The sequence below is a fragment of the Tachyglossus aculeatus genome, chromosome 9 (assembly GCF_015852505.1).
Source record: "Tachyglossus aculeatus isolate mTacAcu1 chromosome 9, mTacAcu1.pri, whole genome shotgun sequence".
Taxonomy (NCBI): Eukaryota; Metazoa; Chordata; class Mammalia; order Monotremata; family Tachyglossidae; genus Tachyglossus; species Tachyglossus aculeatus.
The window spans coordinates 55,819,114-55,837,175 of NC_052074.1; the positions used below are offsets into that span (position 1 = coordinate 55,819,114).

The 18,062-nt window shown below is 41.2% G+C and overlaps 1 protein-coding gene across 4 annotated transcripts in view; it reads left to right on the forward strand.

The window, feature by feature from the left end:
* Window positions 1–18,062, forward strand: part of RAPGEF4 (Rap guanine nucleotide exchange factor 4) — a 209,667-nt gene that overhangs the window by 77,737 nt on the left and 113,868 nt on the right. The window lies entirely within an intron of this gene.

The window sequence follows — 18,062 nt, forward strand, 5'->3', positions numbered from 1 at the left end:
CTATGTGCAGAGCACTGTACTAAGCGCTTGGGAAGTACAAATTGGCAACATATAGAGACAGTCCCTACCCAACAGTGGGCTCACAATCTAAAAGGGGGGACAGAGAACAAAACCAAACATACTAATAAAATAAATAGAATAGATATGTACAAGTAAAATAAATAAATAGAGTAATAAATATGTACAAACATATACAGGAATAAAACAATACCTGATCAGCAAGGAGGCTGCTGCATATAGTACAGAGCTAGGCTTCAGTAGCCACTCAGTAAATACCACTGATTGTCATCCAAGTGTTTGCAAATCTTTTAAATAATAATAATAATGATAGCATTTATTAAGCACTTACTATGTGCAAAGCACTGTTCTAAGTGCTGGGGAGGTTCCAAGGCGATCAGGTTGTCCCATGGGGGGCTCACAGTATTAATCCCCATTTTACAGATGAGGGAACTGAGGCACAGAGAAGTCCCAAAACTATTTGGAAGCAGAAGGAGCATTCCCCTCCCCTCACCATGAACTAAGCCCATGGAAGTCGAGGAGGGGTTTTTTGAGGTTTTTTTTGTTTAGTTGAATTGTGTTCTTTATGGTATTTGGTAAACGCTTCCTATGTGCCAGGCATTGTTCTAAATGGTAGGATAGATACAAGCTAATCAGCTTGGGCACGGTCCATGTCCCATATGGGGCGCACAGTCTAGAGGAGGAGGAGTGAAATGGCTACGTCGTCAGATCTGATTTTGTGGGAGTATTCAAAGATAATGCTCCGACTTTGGTCACTTTCCCTGCCATTGTCACACCAGCAGTGGGGTGAAAGCTTAAGGTGACTATGAGGGAAATGGCCTTCATAAGACGTCCACACTTCGCCATTCAGGTCATTTAAGCCTAACAACTATTGGTAATTCTCTAAATGCCAGTTAACCAACAAAGTCACGGTTGAAATGTTAAGCAACTGAGAGCCCTACAGCAACATCTTTAGTGAACCCAGGGCTTACTTATGGAAAAAATAATAAAATAAATAGAATTAAGTGATATATTTTGATTAGTGGAAGGGGAGAAATTCATAATTGAAGAAAACCAGATTCATTGCATTTCCATCTTTTCCCTTTAAATTGACTCAGAAAACTTACTGAGAATGGGCCTTAAATGCCTTTCTATAGAGGGGGAAAATGAATGTGAAAACTTATCTTTAAGCACCTCCGTAGGCATGCCTGGCACTGTCTTAAGGAGGTTAGACTCATAGAGCTGAAGTGGCTCAAATACCATCTGACCGAGTCCCCTGTTTCCAGAGTAATGAGTAACTTAAACTCTCTAGGGGGCTTAGTCTTTTTTCACAAATCTCTAGGATTGAGGATGCCAAATTATCCATGGGGCCCAAACAGTGTTTCATTCCTCTGATAGTCAAGAAACACTTCATGTCCAACCAAACTCTTGCTTCAATTTTAAACCCATTTCCTCTGTAGATGATAATAATAATAGTGTTGGTATTAAATGCTTACTATGTTCCAAGCACTGTTCTAAGTGCTGGGGTAGATACAAGGTAATCAGGTTGTCCCACTTGGGGCTCACAGTCTTCATCCTCATTTTACAGATGAGGGAACTGAGGCCCAGAGAAGTTAAGTGACTTGCCCAAAGTCACACAGCTGACCAGTGGCGGAGGCGAGATTAGAACCCATGACTTCTGACTCCCAAGCGTGGGCTCTTTCCACTGAGCCACGCTGCTTCTCTGTAGATGTGAATAGTTCTCACATCTCCTGTTTGTGGAGGAATCAGTGCTGAGGTACCGAGCCCGGGTCATAGCATTAGAATTCATAAATTCTTCTTGACTCAATAATTAAGAGGCTTGGGTAAGGTGACCAGTTCCCGGAGGTCCTAGGTGGAATGAAGGAGTAGCCACAAAGCAGTAAGTCTTGATCTATTCATTTTATTTCTGCCATGTTGAGAGATTAAATAAAGGGGAAAAAAAAACTGTCAGAACACACGTCTGATCCCCTGGGAAATTCTTCCAACTCAGCAGGCTACAGCCTCTCCAAAGTCTGAGACAATCATCTAGAAATGTCCTATGTTGATGACTGCTGTAGAGGTACATGCATATGAAGAAATGCAGTTGATTATGAATATTTTCCTAGATGCCATGGGCTGACAATAAACCTGAAATAAACCAAGGTTTAGTAGCAGCCTGCACCAGGGAAACCCTGCCCATAATAATAATAATAATAATGGCATTTGTTAAGTGCTTACTATGTGCAAAGCACTGTTCTAAGCGCTGGGGAGGGGAAACAAGGTAATGAGGTTGTCCCATGTGGGGCTCACAGTCTTCACCCCCATTTTACAGATGAGGGAACTGAGGCTCAGAGAAGTTAAGTGACTTACCCAAGGTCACACAGCAGACATGTGGCGAAGCTGGGATTCGAACCTATGATCTCTGGCTCCAAAGCCCGTGCTCTTTCCACTGAGCCATGCCCATAACCTAAGCCCCTCACTGATGGTACAGAGTGAATGCTGCCACTGAATTCTACCCCCTAGGTAATACCGTCTCCATCTCCAGTGAAGCACAGACAGATGAAGTAGAAAACCAAAAGTGCCAGCATGTTATTTGGGAGATTATTTATATTAATACCTGTATTGATATTAATGTCTGCCTCCCCCTCTAGACTGTAAACTCATTATAGCCAGGGGATATATCTACAACTCCTGTAGTCTCCCAAGTACTTAGTACAGTGCCCTACACATTGTAAGTGTCAATAGACACCTCTGATGATAACGATGAGATTGAGTGGCAGACTCTCACAATGATGGAACATCTAGATTGAAACCAAGCTGAAGGTCTTACAGGGTGATTGTGGTGTCCAGTCTTCTGTTCAAGCGCTTAGTACAGTGCTCTGCACACAGTAAGCGCTCAGTAAATACGATTGAATGAATGTTTGGCCGAGACTGGGCCTATTTAAGAAGGAGTATCCAGCTCATTTAGTTCCTTCAAAGGTGGCACCTATTAGCTTAATTATTATCACACAGGATTAACAACAGTGAAGTCCCAGAGTATAGACAGTTTACCAGCATCGAAGCAATACTCAATTCATTTGAGTTTTGCTGGATGGAAGTATCCAGCTCATTTAGTTCCTTCAAACGCGGCACCTATTAGCTTAATTATTATCACACAGGATTAGCAACAATGAAGTCCCAGAGTATAGACAGTTTACCAGCATCGAAGCATCACTCAATTCATTTGAGTTTTGCTGGATGGGACCCTTGAGGAGATCAGAAGCCCAAGGAACAGTTGTGCTATGTGCAGAAATGGGGCAACCAAAGTGATTATTGAAAGTTTCAGGGATATCTTGATTTACCATGACAAGCAGTCAGAACCTGCTAGGCCAATCAATCCAATGTGGTAATCAGAAAGGGGGGGGGGGGGTTGGGGGGGGGTTGGTCTTCCCAGATAGTGGCTTCAGAAATATTGGGGCATCATAATGCAATATGCCTGCATTTCAAGTGGCAGAGCATCAATAGAGCAAAAGAGAGTATTTTCTCATACACAGAGTTGGCATGCACATTCGTGCAGCCACACCCATAACCATGGATAGGATTTTGGCATCAGGGGACCCAGTCTTTGAAATGAAGGGCAAAAATCTCCAGTGGCTACCAGTTAATCTGCGCATCAGGCAGAAACTCCTCACCCTCGGCTTCAAGGCTGTCCATCACCTCACCCCCTCCTACCTCACCTCCCTTCTCTCTTTCTCCAGCCCAGCCTGCACCCTCCACTCCTCTGCCGCTAATCTTCTCACCGAGCCTCGTTCTCGCCTGTCCTGCCGTCGACCCCCGGCCCATGTCATCCCCCTGGCCTGGAATGCCCTCCCTCTGCCCATCCACCAAGCTAGCTCTCTTCCTCCCTTCAAGGCCCTACTGAGAGCTCACCTCCTCCAGGAGGCCTTCCCAGACTGAGCCCCCTCCTTCCTCTCCCCCTCACTCCCCTGTCCATCCCCCCGTCTTACTTCCTTCCCTTCCCCACAGCACCTGTATATATGTATATATGTTTGTACATATTTATTACTCACTCTATTTATTTATTTATTTTACTTGTACATATCTATTCCTTTTATTTTGTTAATATGTTTGGTTTTGTTCTCTCTCTCCCCCTTCTAGACTGTGAGCCCACTGTTGGGTAGGGACTGTCTCTACATGTTGCCAACTTGTACTTCCCAAGCGCTTAGTACAGTGCTCTGCACACAGTAAGTGCTCAATAAATACGATTGATTGATTGATTGATTGATTGACAACAGTTTGTGAAAAGGATGCAAATTTATAGCTCCGCACCTAGAGTTCAGGGCTGTATCTGAGGCAGCTGTGTCTGTAGGAAACTGAGGATGATTCAGCTCTTCCCAGACCCCCCACTAAACCATGGGAAAGACAGAGCAAAGGAAAGTTACAAAGGAAAATAGAGAAGCAGCGTGGCTCAGTGGAAAGAGCACGGGCTTTGGAGTCAGAGGTCATGGGTTCAAATCCTGGCTCTGCCAATTGTCAGCTGTGTGACTTTGGGCAAGTCACTTAACTTCTCTGTGCCTCAGTTACCTCATCTGTAAAATGGGGATTAAGACTGTGAGCCCCCCTTGGGAAAACCTGATCACCTTGTAACCTCCCCGGTGCTTAGAACAGTGCTTTGTACATAGTAAGTGCTTAATAAATGCCATAAAAAAAAGCTGAGCTACAAACAAGTATCTGTTCTTTCCTCAGGTTGTGATAGCAACAATAGTCTCTCTTCCCACTTCTTTGGTTCTATATTAGTATAGATCTTTGTCTTCAGCATTAAGTAATCTATGGGCAATTCAGACTGACTGGAACACATTTATTGAATGCCAGTTACTTTCGGTACATTAGTTCTATACAATTGATTGTTGTAATATGCCACTAGCTCAGGCTGGCTAGGCTGGTACTTTAATTGAAGATGTTACCTCAGAGTGCGTATTGTAAATCATTGACTATAAAGTTCAGTAGCTTTCTCAGAATGAGTCCAGCGTGTCAGAATGTGCAGTCAATACAGTGAAACAGGGAGAAGGTGCTAGCCATTGAACAAAACCAGATACTGCTGATTCTTGAGTTCTGGTTTTAAACTTCACTTTGCCTTGAGCAGCCGTATGTCAGTTTTCCACCCGAATCTGTAATACTGGGTATTTCTTGATTTAGGTTTAGGTGCTCCCTGCTACAGCATTGTCCAGTAACTCTAAGGCTCTTCATCTTCAGAGCACGTTTTCTACCTGCCCAAAACCTGTCAACACGTGCCAACCTTGCCGCCCAAGAGGGTGGGGCAAGTGTAAGTGTTCTGTAAATGACAGCCAAGCCCCTCAGCCCTTTTTGTTTTGTTCTGTTTTGCCTTGAGGAATATCCAATATTGAATGTGCACTGACTTCCCTCTTAGATCCAGAGTGGGCCGCTCCCCAGTTTGCCCTGCCTTAATCACTGGGGAAGCTTGTGTCTCCCCCCACCCCTGGAGCAGTGTGAGAGTTGGAAATGCTTGACATATTCCTGTATCCTCTTATCCCTATATGGCCCCCAGAATTATTGCTCTAGTTCCTGGGTCCGCTACAGGCTTTTGGCAACTTCTTTCTGACCTGCATTGTCTCTAACCTCAGCTTTTAGGAATTCACAGCGGGTTTACAGATCCATTAATGTGAATTACTGTCCTCTCCTTGATGGGAATTGCACTTTAAATGAATTAATTCTTTATCCCGGTGATAAGTGCTTTGGATAGGTGATACTCTCTAATGGTCCACAGTGCTTTGGAGGGTAGGAACTGGTACTCCAGAGAAGTGCCTTTAATTGTGTTTGTTACTGGGGAGGTTAAAAACTAGGGGCCCCTACTAGGAAACTAGTTGAAATGCAGTCCTCTGATTGATATTCCAGTTGGGTACCTGACTGGGGAGAGGATACAGTTTGGGCTGCCCGGTTCTGTAAGTCATCAGGAGGAAGAAGAATGTTTCAGAAGGTGACAAGAGGTAACAGAAAGAATAAATAAGATACAGCATGACCTAAAAGAAAGAGTTCAGGCTGGAGAGTCAGAGGATCTGAATTTTAATTCTGGCTCTGCTACTTGCCTGCTATGTGACCTAGGGCAGAAGTCACTTAACTTCTCTATTCCTCAGTAACTTCATCTGTAAAATGGGGATAAAATGAGCCAATCAGTTATATTTACTGAGCACTTATGTGCAGAGCACTGTACTAAGCATTTGGGAGAGTATAATGCAACAGAGTTAGTAGACACGTTCCTTGCCCACAAAGAGTTTACAGTCTAGAAGGGGAGACAGACATTAAAATAAATTATGCATATGTAAATAAATGTCCTGGGGCCAAAGGTAGGGCAAGCATCAAGTGCTTAAAGGGTACAAATGGGGGCAAAAATATCTATCACCCCTCGCACTTAGACTATGAGCTCCAAAAGGGACAGGGAATGTTTCCAGATCTGCTTATATTTTACCAACCCTAGTACATGGTGCAGCACTTGGCACATAGTGAGTGCCTAACAAATACCATTTTATCATCAGTATTATAATTCATAAGGGAATGTAATGAACAAGAGGATTCAAGAATCTTTTCTCCAAATCTCATGCACTTGCCATCCTAATATGACAAGGCTGTAGGTTACTGTAGACGTTTTTCCCTCTCAAAAGAAAATATTAGATTGTAAAATACAGATTGTTCTTGGGTTCCTGGCTGTTTTTTTCCTCATAAACAAGAAAGGGTTTGAATTATATTAGCTCTTTCTCAAGGCATTTAAAAAACCAGAGGTGGGTGTAATAGAAGGTTGTTATTCAGGTTTTGATGGGAGCCAGTGGTTTCGGCAAGGTGATTGTGAAGAGGAGGGTTACTTTATGTACTTAGGGGAAAAAATAAAGTGGCATGAGCCACTTTTTCCTACTTCTTCTGCATGCTTATAAATGGTAATCTGTGGGGAAGAAAGGGGAGGACTTTTTTTAGACATTTTATCCCATGTAGACAGTCAGAGTTTCCTTTCTAATGGCATCTCAAATTTGTACCAGGAGGATATGGCTTAACCTCAAGGTTAATGAAAACTTCCGTTCTTAGAATCCTCTGTGTAGGTTTTCTGGCATAAATGTGTTTTAAGAGCAGATCATTGCAGCAGTAATAGAAAGCAGGGGAGATGCAATATCAGATACTGTATATCAGAAAGAATACAAAACTAAGTTGTTCGTGCTTCTTGCCATCTTCCTCCTTTTATTCATGTTTTCATCTCATTGCCTTCTATTTTAATTTGAGCTTTGCTGTATTTCTGAAGACTTCTTCCCTTCACGCCAACTGTATATGTCCTGTAATGCCCCAGACATTCATATCTGTTTTTGTATGGAATTTGTTAAGCGCTTACTATGTGGCAGGCACTGTTCTAAACCCTGAGGTAGATACCAAATAATTAGGTTGGATACAGTCTATGTCCCACGTGTGGTTCACGATTGTAATGCCCATTTTACAGATGAAGTAGCTGAGGCCCAGAGAAGTTAATTTACTTGTCCAAGGTCATGAAGCAGACATGTGCCGGAGCCGGGATTAGAACCCAGGTCTTTCTGGCTCCCAGGCCCATCCTCTATTCACTAGGTCATGCTTTAAAATTTTTCTTTCCAATTTTGGTTTCCCCCAGATTCTAAAATCAGAAGGGCCAATAACTCAAAGTTTATGTAGTCCAGAGAATCAATCAATGAATCAATCAATTGTATTTGAGTGCTTACTGTATGCAGGGCACTGTACTAAGCCCTTGGGAGAGTACAGGACGTCAATATAGCAGACATATTCCCTGCCTACAATGAGTTTACAGTCTGGACAAATCTAGAATCTGAGCTGTTACACCTACTTAGGTGAAGGTGCCTGTTCTGAAGGCTAGCCCAAGCTGACTCACTTAGTAACACCCTAAATTTGCCAGTGATATGATAAGCGCTCAGTAAATACTGGAGTATTGAAATTCTCAATAATGGAATTGAAAATATTCCAATTTGAATTCGTGGCCTTTCAAAAGAAAGTGTAATCATTTCATAGATTCTCTTTGTTCCTTCTTTGTTCCTTCATTTTGCTTACTGGAAAATGTGTGTAGGTACAGAGCAGATTTACCACTCCTTGTCTCCATGAATCTTTCTAAGGTGAAAGCCTTGGCAGTCTCCCACTAAATCCCAGACTTTGTGCTTAGGAAATTTAATCAGGATCATAAATAACTGACCCAGAGGTGTCCTCGCCACATTATTCTCCTGCCTATGTCGCCTTCCATTACTGACCAGATCCCAACAAGGATTCCAGAGAATCTAGTAATTCTGAAGGGCAAGGGAGAAAGAGGAGAGCCTGTAGTTGAGAAGTGGAAATCACAGTGTAACAGGGGGTCCAGAGGACTCTGGGCCTGTAAAATCCTTAGTAAGATTCAGCAGAGTGTTAATTTGGACTCATTGATTCAAATCATATATAACTCATCCAATGCTAAGAGGTTAAAAGACATTGACGCCAACTGCAGAGTGAGCTTTTGCATGGTCAGGGAGTTAGACTAAAGACAGTTGCATTTAGAGGGAACCAAGGAAAATGATGATATCCAGCATTTAGAAGAATTAATACGGGCCAAGTAATACCTCCAAAGGTCATTCAAGACTGGACCTATTTCCTGGGACTGAGTTGGAATGGAATGACCATGGAGCACATGTTTGCCAAGGGAGTGAATGGTACAGAAAAAAGAGAAAGGTATCCAGAAGAGAGCCCTAGGGAACACCCAATGTTAGTGGGTGGGAGATAGAGGAAGAACCAATGCTCAATACAGTGCCTGGCAACACTTAGTACAGTGCGACACATAGCAAACGCTTAACAAGTACCGTTATTAATAATAATAATAATAGTAATAATAAATAGCTAAAGAGATCCAGAAGAAGAGCTAGCTTGAAATGTAGAACAAGAATCAGGAGAAAATTCTAACAATAAAAACAAGGCTAGATAGAAACAATATTTAACATTGGGGATTTCATGAGAGAGTTAAAGGCCTGGAATGATTGGTGAACATGAAGCAGGAGAGTCAGTGATGAGAGAGAATAACAGTTAACAAATATAATCTAATGTATGGATGAAGCGGGTCAGACCCAAACACTCCAGCTGCTTCTAAAATCAATCTGCCAGCATCCTAAAAATATAACTAATGGGGAGAAACATTTAGTCCTGGCATTTCACCCAAATATCTCATCTCCTTTTGGAACGGGAAACATTTTTAATATGCTTATATGGTACTTTTGGCCTTAAATGCAGGAAAGCTATTCTTCTCTTTTATGTAGTTGTAATGAATGTAACCATTGCAGAGGCCTCTGGATTTTTTAACGTACGTTCCTGTTTTACATTTTCCCATAAGGTTACTGGTACATTTCTTTGAGTACGTGTTACTAGAGTATAATTTTGCCCAAATTCAATTTTATAACTGTTGCAGAGCTTCCTTGTGCATTCAAATACATCTTGGTATCTACAGCATTTATACTACCCTTGACTTAGTTTATCTCTTGCAATTGCATCGTCTCCAAGGTTCGTATTTTCCATCTGTATAATTGGATAATACAGCTTTGCTAAGAGCCACTTGGCCCTTTGCCCAGTCACTAGAAACTCTCTTTCGGGGCAAGTTGCAAAGAATGTTGGTTGACTCCATTGCTTTTGCTATGTGTATGTGTCCTGACAGGTGTGATTGGAGATTGGGAGAAGGAGGAGGGCTAGTTAAAGAAGAAAGTGAGGGGACTGGTAAATATTTCTCCTTATTTGCAAGCTTAAAATAGTCACACTAACCTCCCACATAGTTTTTGCATAGTAGATGAGGTTTGAGATGTGATGTGGTGGTTTTCTTATACTGTCCCACTTCTGCTTTAAACATTGGGCCTTTCTTTGCTGCAGGGCAACCTGTATTGCTGAGCCACAGGTTTCAATTTATAGCTGTCAGATAAATATGTTGTGTGAAAAAAAGAATATGCTCCTTGGCTTTGTACTCTACTGTTCTGGCAGTCATCCTCCTGCATAGTAATAAACATTTCTAAGACAAACCTTGTTTCCTTTAAAATAGGTTTCATTTGCTGACAGACTGAATGATGTTCTGTAGCCAACCGCCCTCCCCCCAAAAAACAGGCAGTGTTTAGTCCTTGTTCAGTCAATCAATCAATCATATTTATTGAGCGCTTACTGTGTGCAGAGCACTGTACTAAGCACTTGAGAAGTACAAGTTGGGAACATATAGAGACAGTCCCTACCCAACAGTGGGCTCACAGTCTAAAAGGGGGAGACTCAGTAGCAGAATGTCACAGATTCTATTCTCTGTTAAGTTAGCAAAGATTCTGGGTAAACAATAATAATTTATCTATGCACAGATGCACCTACAGATTCTAGAAGGAAATTTCTCTTTGAAAAGATGTTTCCAAGACCTAAAAATCTACCTATGGGTAAGGAAAATGTCCCCACTTTCGTCATTAAAAAAGAGAAAAAAATAACAGTAAGAAAGTACAGAAAACAGAAACTTGGCACAGATTTCCAACTTCATCTCTTCATACACCAAGTATACTCACTGGGCTGCTATCTTAGTGAATTTTTTTAAGAGCTGAACTCGCTTGCCGAGTTGGGAACAAAGGCAAATCTCAGTGAAGACCCAGAACTGAATTTCATTAAACCTTCTCAGGAACAAGTCTAGGTTTGCAGTGGTCTTTTTGAAATTGTGCCTTCCAAATGTGTTATAGATCAACTCCAGCTCATGCACACAGTTGTTCATTAAACCACTTGTAATTAGGACTGACCCATACTAAATAATTTGTTTTCCATAGAGATCCTTTGACTTCTTCTCAGCCTTGTGGTGCACGCAGAGCATAGGCTTTGACACTCTGACACATCCTTAACTGCGTATGTCGTTCTACAAATAATATATACAACTTTTCTCGAAGCAACCTGTGCTGTTAACTTGGTTTGTATATCTACTTAAGCTGTCACCTTTGTTCACTAAAGGAAAGAAAACTAACGTAAAAAATGGATGGGTACTCTAGTAAATTGGAATGCAGACATAAATACCATTGATTGAATTTCTCATTTTGATCATTCAATCGTATTTGAATGCTTACTGTGTAAAGAACACTGTACTAAGCACTTGGGAGAGTACAGCAGAACAATATAACAGACACTTTCCTGGCCAACAATGAACTTACAGTCTTGAGATAACAATATGTTGATTTGCTCAAGGATTTAATAGTTATCAACCTTATTTAATAGGTATTAGCCTTATTTTTGTTCCATCACATTAGAAGATTATTTATAGACACGGTATATCTACGATTAAATCCACTAACTTCTTGAAATGTCCCACTGTTGCACTATTTACTTAGTTGCAGAAATAAGATACAACTGGATGTCAGTTGTTCTCTACAGTTTCAAACTTCTGATGCCGTACTCCACAGTCACCAGAGAGTAGCAACTTAAGAAGACAAGGTCACTAGCAATCCTGTTTTGTCCCTAATAATTAATTTAAGGGAAAAGAAGTTCCTATAGAGAGCTTAGAGTAACTTTAAAGCGTTTGCTTTTGACCATCCCATTCATGATATCAGACCCATTATTTTCTTTCTAAAAGTCAGCAGTGACATTTGCAAATGATTGTAGGAAAGGAAGTGGGATGGAAGAGTGAAAGCAAAGGGTGGGAATTGGAATTTTTCAAGTCTCATTTTGATCTTCATTCATTCATTCAATCGTATTTATTGAGTACTTACTGTGTACTAAGAGCTTGGGAAGTACAAGTTGGCAACATACAGAGAGGGTCCCTACCCAACAACGGGCTCATAATCTAGAAGGGGGAGACACAACAAAACAAAACACGTGGACCGTTGTCAAGTCATCAGAACAAACAGACTTAAAGCTAAATGTACATCATTAACAAAATAAATAGAATAGTAAATATGTACAAGTAAAATAGAGTAATAAATCTGTACAAACATATATATTCTCATCATCCATACTATAAATCCCAGAATCCTGGGAGACCTACACAAAACTTGTGCTGACCATACTCTACCCCTGATGAGGATTTCAAGCATTCAGGGTGAGCAAGGTTCCTGGGCTCAGTTTAAGGCAGCCTGATCAATATAGCTAATGCCAATTTAGCAATTTCTAATGCCAGATGTATTCTTATTTTTTTAATTGCCAGATAAATCCAACATTTGGGACTATCCCTGCTAATTCAGAACCTAAAGTCAGTAGATATAACACCAAGACTTTCTAGACAACCAGATATAAGTTTCTTTCATAGATACAAGCTCTCACTTCCATTCATATACTGTTTTTGTCCTCATTTTTCTCTCTAGATTTTATTTCACCCACCACTGACTGTACAAGGCTGGAATATTTAGTTATTAGAGAAGACTGTTTTGTACATTTTTATAGTTGGTTTGTATTGTGTTTCTGAAGCACAGAAATCATTTGGCCTCGGAAACATTTGGGGAAATTTTGTTTGGAGAAACAATACCTCAGCTGTTTTAACCAAAGTAACAATGCTTTCATTGTCTTTAGTCTGTTTGTCTTCTAGAGATCTCTAGTTGATTTTTAGGGGGCAGGCAATGGCCTCAGTGGCAGTTCTACTTCTGTAGCTGTGGGGCCTAAAGGAAAGGATATCAGAGAACACAGATATAAAGCATAGGTTGGTTGCCAGAGCAAGAATTTAAACTAAGATCTTGAAGTAAACTCCCAAATACTCCCACCAAAACCATGCGGACACAGAAATTCATGAGAGAATTGCAGTCAGTCAATTAATAAATCAGTGGTATTTATTGAGTGCCTGCTGTGTGCAGAGGGCACTGTAACTAAGCATGTGGGAGAGTACAATAGAATAGAGTTGGTAGATACATTCCCAGCCCACAAGGAGCTTACAGTCTAGAGGAGAAATCAATACCAATTGGGTTTAAGTACGGGGATATGACATCAAACAATATGGGGCATTATATCTGGGTAGATCTTCATTTTCCTTTCTCCAGCGGCCCACCCTTGCTCCTGCTACCATGTTTGTACATATTTATTACTCTATTTATTTTACTTGTACATATCTATTCTATTTTATTTTGTTAGTATGTTTGGTTTTGTTCTCTGTCTCCCCCTTTTAGACTGTGAGCCCACTGTTGGGTAGGGACTGTCTCTATATGTTGCCAATTTGTACTTCCCAAGCGCTTAGTACAGTGCTATGCACATAGTAAGCGCTCAATAAATACGATTGATGATGATGAAATCCTTCCCCTTTCACTTCTGGCAGACCCCACCACTCTTCCCATCTTCAAGAGCCTTCTGAAATCACATCTCCTCCAGGAGGCCCTCGCTGATTAATTTCTAATTTCCTTATTTTATATGCCCAAGTACCACTTCTGCTTGTCTGTGCCACCTCAGCTTTTTTATACTAAACAATCCCCTGTAGCTCTCACATACATTTTTTTTAACTCTCCTCCTTCCACCTGCCTGTAATTGAACTTCGGTCTCCCCAGCTAGAATGTATACTCCTTGAGGGCAGAGATCTTGTCTGCTAATTCAAAATATAGTCTCCTAAGCATTTAGTACAGTACTCTGCATACAGTACAGTATATGCTCAATGAATATTACTGATTGGTTGGTTAGTTGCATTGCAGGGTGGTTGTAACTGCGGTAAGCCATCAAACAATATAAATTCTATTCCTGTAATGGTGATACTATGGGGAGGTGGTTATAATCAGGATATGTGTGTGTCTGAGTCTGTTTCTTGTCTGTTTCTTCATTTGTCTCTCATTTTGTAAATTGTTGTGTTTGTCTGTCTCCCTTATCTGCCTACATCCTCCCCGTGGCCTGGAATGCCCTCCCTCCATACATCCGCCAAGCTAGCTCTCTTCCTCCCTTCAGAGCCCTACTGAGAGCTCACCTCCTCCAGGAGGCCTCCCCAGACTGAGCCCCCTCCTTCCTCTCCCCCTCCCCATCCCCTCTGCCCTACCTCCTTCCCCTCCCCACAGCACCTATATATATGTTTGTACAGATTTATTACTGTGTTTATTTTACTTGTACATGTTTACTATTCTATTTATTTTATTTTGTTAATATGTTTTGTTTTGTTGTCTGTCTCCCCCTTCTAGACTGTGAGCCTGCTGTTGGGTAGGGACCGTCTTTATATGTTGCCAACTTGTACTTCCCAAGAGCTTAGTACAGTGCTCTGCACACAGTAAGCACCCAATAAGTACGATTGAATGAATGAATCTGCCTCTTTCCAGCTCTGCCTCTCTCCTTTTCCTACCTTCTCTTCCCCATTCTAGCACTACTTTCCCTGCACCATGGGAGTTGTTCTTACTGTCACTGTCTGCAAAAAGACAACAACGAACCCCCAAAAGAGCTTTCTGTTTACTAATGTCATTCATTTTTGTTTTATTTAAGAATAATAGGTTAATAGTTCAGAAATAATTCATTACTAATTTGCAGCTTTTCAAAGTGTAGCCTGTGTGTGTGTGGTTGTCTAACCACATATGTGACCTGTCCAGAGGAATGAGCTTGATCTTGCCAATTTGTACTTCCCAAGCGCTTAGTACAGTGCTCTGCACACAGTAAGCGCTCAATAAATATGACTGATGATGATGATGTGCCCATCAAAAATTGCCAGCAGATGTGCTTACTGCCCTTTTCAATACCCATAAAAATATCCATTGATATTCGGTCTGTCAGACATTAAAGTTTTCTGGTACATTACCCTCTTTTTTGTTTGTTTTTGTCAGTTCTGTGTGTTTGCATCTGCATTGTGGGTTTCCTCTCTCCTCCCTCTTTTTTTGACAGTTTCTTCAGAGCCTGGATTTGGATTTTGCTTTCACATCTCTTTCCCTATCTCACTGCAGTGACATCTGCTAATCTTGAAATTCCAGGCTGATATTAAGCTGAATGGCACATGGTGGAAAAGTGAGGCTGATTGCAAGGAACAAAGGGCCGAATTCATTCCAAGTTATTCGTGTTGGGTAGGATCAGAAGCAGATGGCATGTAGTCAGTGGAAGCTGCAAGTGCAAATGAAAGGTGGGGGTGGGGAAAGCAGATTGTGGGACTTCAAACTGAACTAATAAAATACAATATTGCTGTTGTAAAGAACAGGTATCTCATTTACTAGAAGGGCAAGATAGATGATTTTTCAAAGACAGCGAAAGGACATTAAAAAACCTGAAAAAAATGTAATTACAGTAAGACTTTATCCAAAGCGTTGGAATGAATTGACAAATTTGTTTTCCCATGATAAAATATATCTGGTAAACTAACAATGGGAGGAAATGGAAAGACTCATCTGAATCCAGCCAACGGGAATTTAGAAGCTTTTTGGGGGAAATGGGAGGATCTAACATGATCTAACCTAACAAGAAGTAAATACTTAAAAAGCCCTTATCTCTCCAGATAAGTTAATTCCACTTTGTGGAATTACACTGTTTAACAGATTTAATTGCTAGTGTGGAAAAAAAACAGTAGAGAAATTCAAGATACTACCACTACTATCATTCAGCGTGGCTCAGTGGAAAGAGCCCGGGCTTTGGAGTCAGAGGTCATGGGTTCAAATTCCGGCTCCACCACTTCTCAGCTGTGTGACTTTCGGCAAATCACTTCACTTCTCTGGGCTTCAGTTACTTCATCTGTAAAATAGGGATGAAGACTGTGAGCCCCCCGTGGGACAACGTGATCACCTTGTAACCTCCCTAGCACTTAGAACAGTGCCTTGCACATAGTAAGTGCTTAATAAATGCTATCATTATTATTGTTATTATCCCAAATTTGAACAACTCACTTAATATAACCATAATGAGGCATGTAACCTTTGGACATACCCCATATTTTCTCTCTCTTGGGTAAAATTTGTATTAACGTTTCTCACAGCTACCTATTGGAGAATTCTATCCTGGGATTCCACGGGTCTGGGACCACGGTGAGAAAGCCTAGAGCAGGGTAATGAATTGTGCCTCTTGGTGCCAAATAGTGAACTGGGATTTTTGGAACTCAGTCTTTACAAAAATCAATCAGTAGGTAGTGTTGATTGAGGGTCTACTATATGCAAAACATTGTACTAAATACTTGGGAGATTGCAATAGAATCTGCCCTCAAGGAGCATGCAGTCTAGTGGGTGAGATAGGCACTGAGACAAATAGAAGGTAGATGAATTCGTGCCGTCATATGGTATGTAAGAGATGTACATAAATGCTATAGGAGGCTGAGCATACTTAAGTGTTTAGGTGGCATGGAAGTGCTGAAGTGATATCTGTAGGGATATAAACTGGGTAGATTGGAAATAAATCAGGGTAAGCCCACTGGAGGAGGTGTGATTTAGGAAGGGTTTTGAAGGTGGAGCAAACTGGTTTGTTGGATATGAAAGGGGAGGGAGTTTCAAATAGGAGGAAGTTGTGCACAAAAGGTTAGAGGCAGGAGAAATGAGAAGATGCAGTGAAGGAGCTATTTGAGAGGAATGAGGAGTGTTACCTGGGTGGAAGAAGAAAGTGGATAAATTGGAGAGCAAGAGCTGATTGAGTTCCTTAAAGCCAATGGTGAGGAGTTTCTGCTTGATGGGGTGAGTAATGTGTACCAATTGAAGAGAGTTGTGCTCAAAAATGATTTTTTTTTTAAATGATATGGGAAACAGAGTGAAGTTTGGACAGGAAAATAGGCAGACTGGTGGCAGGAAGATCAGAGAGGAGATTGAGGCAATAGGCAAAGTGGGGATATGTCAAGTGTCGGGACCCATTATAAGTGGCCATTTGTATGGCAAGGAACGGACAGATCCTGGAAACGTTTAGGAGGAGAAAATGGCAGGTTTTGGAGACAGACTGAATATGGGAATTGAAAGAGGAGGAGTGAAAGGTAATGCCAAAGTTGCAGGCTTCAGAGATTAGTGGCTGTCAACTGTGAAAGGGAATTTAGGTGCAAGAGAGGATTTGGGATTAGCTATGTTGACATTGAGGGGCGAGTGGATCAGTCATACAGAGATATCTTGAGGCCAGGAAAAGATGTGAGAGAGCAGGGAGGGTGATCCAAGTGCAGAGTGATTTTGGAGTCATACGCAGAGAGGTGGTAGTTCAAGCCTTGTGAGCAGATGGACTCTTCAGGGAGGGAGCGTATAGATTTAAAAAGAGAACAGGATCCAGAACAGAACCTGAACAGGGGCATCCACAGTCTGGGATGGAAGGCAGAGGAGGAGCTGGTGAAATAACTGAGAAGGAACAACTAGAGGTAAGGGGACCAGAAAAGAACTGCTGGGAAAATGGAGATTAAGAATGTGAGCCCCACGTGGGACAACCTGATTACTTTGTACTACCCCAGCGCTTAGAACAGTGCTTTGTACATAGTAAGTGCTTAACAAATACCGTCATTATTATCATTCTTTTAGACTTTTGTAAATTGTTGTGTACTACCAAAGTTAAAAGTATTTCAAGAGAGAAGAGTGGCCTACATTATTGAATGAAGCTGAGAAGCCAAGAAGATTAAAGACAGAGTAGAGTTCGTTTAATTCGGCAAGGAGTTCATTGGTAACCTTGGTGAAAGAGTGGTCTCAGTGGAGAGAAACTGTGTTATTTGGTTAAACATGTTTGGTTTCTATACCAGTGGCTTAAGAATTGAAATTTTCAGTTTAGAATTTAAATTTAAAATTGCCTCTGAAACATGTTAAAAATTTTACTTCAGAGCCTCTTCCAACAGGTAAGGCTGTGTGATTGAGAATGGTGTCAGTCTTTTTAGTTTTTATGTTAGAACAAGGTAAACAGCATCAGTCTTAAAAACAAAGAAAATCTGAGCGGATACTGACTGATGCTAAATAGCTGTTGTGGCCCAGCTTCGTTTCAGTCAAAGAAAAAGGAATTAGTAACTAGTAATTTTGCTTTCAATTCAGCCCAATTTGTCGCAGTTTGAGTTTGTGGAGGCAATATAGCAGGGCTGAGGTGAGTGCTGCCTCACTGTGAGCTGGCTGTGGCCAGGGAATGTCACTGTTTATTGTTGTATCGTTCTTTCCCAAGTGCTTAGTACTGTGCTCTGCACACAGTAAGTGCTTAATAAAAGAATTGAAAGAATGAATCTCCAAATCTGG